This window comes from Empidonax traillii, unplaced genomic scaffold, assembly GCF_003031625.1.
Source record: "Empidonax traillii isolate 1590-97213 ecotype Southwest subspecies unplaced genomic scaffold, ASM303162v1 scaffold1246:size530596, whole genome shotgun sequence".
Taxonomy (NCBI): Eukaryota; Metazoa; Chordata; class Aves; order Passeriformes; family Tyrannidae; genus Empidonax; species Empidonax traillii.
The window spans coordinates 261,956-267,718 of record NW_020956439.1 but is presented as its reverse complement, the minus strand read 5'-3'; positions in this window follow the sequence as shown (position 1 = coordinate 267,718).

Here is a 5,763-nt window from a genome sequence, read left to right as displayed (position 1 = left end):
GATAACCTATATCTCTAGAACAATTTCCCATCATCTAGAAACCTAAGTGAGTTCGGAAAGAGTTTTTTGCTATTTCTTGAAAAGGTAGAACAGGAGAAAGGGTCAATTTACTACTCAGGACATGCCCACCCAGGACATGCCCACTGCTGCAGGAACTTTTGAGGTTTGGTTTTTTGTTTTTTGTTTTTTTTTTTTTTGAAGAGTTGTCACCGCTGCTGAGTTGGATGTAGATGTTATACTTCCCTAGAATTAGTCAAGACCTCTTTTTTCTATTCTTTTTTATCCACTAAAGGTGAGGTCTTTCCTGTTACCCATAAACCTCATTCTCAGGACAAAATTCTTACTGTTTAAAAGTGCAAGGACAATATCGGGGAGTGTATCAGTGATCCAGAATACCAAGCTTCACCCTTTAGGGAAGAAATATAATTGTAGTATCAGGAAGGAATGGACGCCTCTGAACACTAAAGATTCCTGGCACCTTTCTTTTGAGATTTTTCCCATGCACTCCGTAATGCATAATGTAAGGACTGGTCCAAAGCCTTAATGTATGCAAAATCTGATTTCACGGTCGATTCCATGAAACATCTTTTGTCACTGAGTTCACTAAAACTGCAAACCAGCTGTTTAGTCCTGAAGCCAAAGTCTGCAGGACATTATCCCGTTTTTCACATTGTAAAGTTTCATATGCTATCTCTGGTTGGGTGTATGACCTTGTGATGGAAAAATGGTGGGAAATCCAACCTGCAGATGTTGCTAAGCCTAATTATTTATACCCATTTCCCTGTGTGCTGACTGTGTGCTCCCTGTGTCTTCAGCAGTTACTCATTTGGTCAGCCAAACCTCATAGCAATGTTTTTGCTTCCTGCTTGGATGACTGCATAATAAAAAAAATATGTATAAGGCAAGGTAAATGCCTGTGTTCACACATGAATGCTTGGGTTCACATATGAACACAGATGGTCCCATGGAGGGAAACAAGTTCTGGACTGTGTTTCAACAAGAAACAGCCGTATCATTCTTGTTTCATACCATGTAAAATGAGGGCTTATACCAAATGGTGCAAAATCATCTTTAATTTCATTCAACCTAAGTTTCTCATTGGTTCTGCCTGTTATGCTAATTGCTGTTCTGAATAAACTACTGTAAGATAGCAGAAAATGGAGACACTACTGCTAATACAAAGGACTCCCAGCTGAGGGGATCTGCAGGAGGTTCCAGGTTTCACTGACTCAGTCCCAAAAGCATTTTGACCGGCACCATCCCCTCCAGAATGCAACACCCCAGCTTGCGGGTGGGTCCGTCACACCTGTGCCTGGCTCCATGTGCTTCATCCCACCGGACCCACCGCTGCCTCTGAATAAACCCTGTCCGCAGCCCGGCTGCGACCGGCGGCGGCGAGGTCTCTGCCGCCAGGCTGGCTGCCAGCACCGCCGTCCCGCCGGCGGCAGCGCCGGTCGGGCTCGGGAGTGCCCCGAGGCGGGGGACCGGGAGGGGGCAGTGGGGCTGGGGAAGCGAGGGTGATGCTGCCCGTGTGGCGCGGTTCAGGGAGCCCTGCGTCCCTGCTGGTTCTGGGGTGGAAAGGCGGCCAGTGCCGAACGCGCGGGGAGGGGGAGAGCGCGACTGCCCGTTTCCTATGCCAGGCGGTGGGAAGGGAGCCAGCAGGCTCCTGCGGGGGAAATAATTATTTTGCTGTAAATACTGAGACAAAATAACAGTGGTCTGTGCAGGTGGTGGAATAGACGGAATGGGAACCCCCTTGTTCCCAGCATTTGAAACGAGGCTCAGGCTCAGGGCACAATCCTGACAGAAAAAAGGGGCTCAGAGGGGCATTGCAAGATTTTTCCTGCCAGACAGCAACATTTGGGGACACAAGGGAGGAGAGCACGCATCTAATTGAATAAGTAACTTTGGAGAAGGTCAGAGGCTTCTGTTATCCTTATTCTGGGAACAGTTTGAGAACTGCGAGACACAAAGAAGCCCAGGCGGGCAGAGTTACAGGCAGAAACAAAGGAATGGGTGAATAGCAGCTGGTAAGCTTCAAAGGCTGGTATATAACTAGCAGCTCCCAATTCCAGAAGACGGGAGTGCATTTCTCCCAGCTAAGTTACAGTTCTGCTGCAGGGAAACAGGGAACAGTACTGAGGAGCTGGACAACAGGATGAACGTGCTTTCGATGGAAACAGACATTTGAAAAGAAAATGCCTCCTTTTCTCTGCATCTCCTTTCTGCCGCTCCTTGTTGTCTGCCTGGCCCCTTTTCCAGCTGTTTTTCTCAGTCTGCATTTTTCCTTTACCATCTTGAGAAAGTTCCTGCCTGCCTGCTTTTGTTTCCTGTTCCTTTACCTCTTTCTGACTCCTGTTTTGCCCTTTTCTGTCTCTTTCTCCATTGTCTTTTGATGAATGCTGTTGCAGTGATGACTTAGGATTTCAGTGCCTGTTGGGAAGGATCTGATGCAACCACAGGGTGGCTATACCTCGCAGGCACTCTGCTGCATTAAGTCTGATAAACATCTGCCCTTCGAGCTAAAGAGCTTCAGGCAGCAGGTTAAATGTCCCCGAGTTTATCCCCGTCGTGTTGGTGTTATCCTCTTGTGTCCGGCAGTTCTGTGCCCAGATCTGATGAGAGCAGGCAATCTGGATTTTATTCAAGACTTCTCTCATTCGTGGGGAGTGGTTTCTTCATCTTTTCTTCGTCTAACTCTGATACCCTCTCTCGCCACCTTGCTGGTGTGCCTACACACCCATCTCCGCTTGCCTGCCTTGAGCCGATGGAGGTGATTCGGGGGCGGGCTCCTGCATCACCAATTCTCTCTCCCATCGCAGAGTCCGGCGCCATGATGGGAACTGTGCTCAGGAAGCTCCCTGCGGTGTGAGGGGACCCTTCCCCTTTCCTCCTGTGCTAAGGCCAGGTGCTAAGGGAGGAGGGGGACAGAGGTGCCTCACAGGGAGGCCAGAACTAGGTCAGTGTAGCTGGAAACTGCAGCTGATGCAGTGCGATGGGGGGTGGAGAGCCAGCTATAGCCAGAGGGGGGTGAGTGGGTGGAGGGTGGGGGGGTCTTTTGCGAAGTTGCAGGGGCGGGGCAGCGTCTTGCGGGCCGATCGCAGGGCTGCCAGCAGACCCGCCCCGCTCCTCATCCTCCCCTAGCCCCGAGCCCCCTGCACCCGCCGAGCCCTTTCCCAGCGCTGCGCCTTGGGGTGGGCAGGGGGACGTCCGCGAAAGGGCAGAGAGAGAGAGAGAGGAAAGGAAGAAGGTGATGCTGGAGGAGAATTGAGGGAAAAAAAAAAAAAAAGATGTTAATAATGGAGAAAGGAGGCTGCATGGAAATGGAGAAATGGAGAAAAAAAATGTGGGCAATGAATAAGGAACAGATGGAGAAATGTATATTAAAATAAGGAAGAAGAGAAGCGTGAAAGGCAACAAACAATGACAAGTGATGTTTCAGCACTTGCAGTTGGTGCAGTGGGGGAGGTCATCTGCATTCCTCACAGTGCCCAGGCAAAAGGACGCGCGTACCCCTTGCCAAAATCCACAGGGCAATAAGCTGCTGCAGCCAGACGCTGCAAGCTCACCATTGCCAGTAGCTTCGGCGGTACAGCTGTACCTCGCTACTGCCCAAAGGTCATGCTGTTACCACCCTTTGGAGTGCAATGAAAGCCCATTTCAGTACGGTTAGCTGAATGCCTTGTTTGACCTTTTGAGTGTTTCTACATCAACATTGCCTCCTCTGTTACAGCTCCAAGGAAATCCAGATTGCCAGTTGTGTCCTTTTGTCGTTGTACAGCCAAAGCCTTATTTTCTCTCGCTCTGACTTTTTATCCCTCCTCCCTTTCCCTATCTCTTTTCCATTTTCCCTGCCCATCTCCCCCGCTGCCCAGTGACAGCTTTGCCCACACTGCCTTGTGTCTCCATCATTCCTGGGCTCACCGATCTGCTCGGACCGGTGCTGCCTGCAGAAACGCACACCCACCCCCGCCATGCCCTCCCCATCTCCGTTTTCCAGCCCCCCCACCTCGTCTCTTCTCATCAGCCCGGCTACATCCTTCCTGGCCTGACGCTACCAATGTGTCTCCTCCCTTCTTCCCTCCCTCCCTTCCTTCCCATCCCTCCCCCTCCTCTCCCTGCAGTGCTTCAAGCCCTCACTGCAGTGCAATCCATCACTCCCAGCAAGGTCCTCACGCCAGGGGAGGGGGAAGCCTGGCTCCTTGTGAGGCTGGGGGTGGGTGGGCAGTGAGTGCAACTATCTCCTCCTTTGCTAAGAAGTGAGAAAAGCTCTCAGAATACAGACCCTTCTAGAATTGAAACCTCCCATCTGCTCCCAGCTATTTTATTTATCCATTTACTTATTTAGACTCTTTGTTTTCAAAGAAAAATATGTTTCTGCCAACATTCCAGTGAGGGCGACTGGGCGACTGAAAGGAAACCAAGGAGACAGAGAGAATGCCAGAGTCAGAAAAGCTTGTTCTGATAGAAAAACTGGGAGAAAAGAGCACTGAGGGGAGGAAAAGAAAAAAAAATCAAGAAAGAAAAAGGCATATACAGAAATAGAGGAATAAATGCAGAAATAGGAGAAGAAAAAATATTAGGTGTAGGAAGAGAAAAACATAGCAAAAAAACCCACAAGAATTAAATTGGAGAGAAACCTGAGATGGCAGGCATGGCAAGAAAACTCAAGGAAGATACAATAAATAGCCAGAGGAGCCTTGCTAAGAAGGTTTGATTTGATATGAAATAACATTTAGATAGTTTAATAAGCAAAGCCAGTGGGCTTTGTTTTGAATGCAAATATTCTTTGCAGCTGCATGCAAATAAAATTCTAGTGTGTTTTTTATTCTAAGAACGAGAGCATAATGGATGAATAGTTGAAGTCCTTTTTCATAAAAAGATATGTATCAGGGCAGCTGCATTGATGGACAGAGGCAAGAAATTATTATAATAGTATCCAATTAGGTTTTTCAGATATGAACGTTGTTGCTCTTTTACAGGCATCTTGTGAAGGTGCTGTTGAGGTTCATACAGAATGGCTGCTGTTTTCATCTCTTTAAGGTGAGCTAAAGCAGTGCAGGCCCTTTATGCATATACATATCACATTAGGACACATTTTCATTAACTTTGCCTTAATCTTTCATGAACTTGCCTTATATTCAGTCTGCCATCAAGTTAGAATAGTCAGTGTACATGGGGAAGGTCAGAAGAAAATCAAGTGATCTGGTTGAAGTCAGCGGTACCTACAGGTGAGACAGTGATTTATACCACTGCAGTTTCAGTAATGTCCAAAATCTTTGTTGAGATTTCTCTAATGTCAACTGTAGAACAAAACATAAATGATGATAAAAGGCAGACTTTACAGTCCCAGTGAAACGGAGGGATATAGAAAATGGAGGGATAAAAGCCTGAAAATGGTACTTCCTAATTTTCCCCACAATATGAACTTTTATCAGTTTGTCTGCTAACAGGTAGTTTCATTTGCATTTCTTCTACTCAGTGCAAGTGTTGTTCTTCTTTCTTACATCCTATCAGAAGCAGGGTGAGTGTTGTCAATGCTGACACTGAGGACTTCAACAGTTTGTATATTTTGGATGTGGTTGGTTTAAGAAAATGTTTTGACAACAGATCTTTTCTGAATGTTACAGAATTTAAAGGAAATGACTTTTAAAATTGCCACTTTTGCCCTTTCCCCAATGGAATTAAAAAACTTACTGGGTGTTCTATTTTTAAATATAATTAATATAATGTGATATCTATAGAATCATAGAATCATAGAAT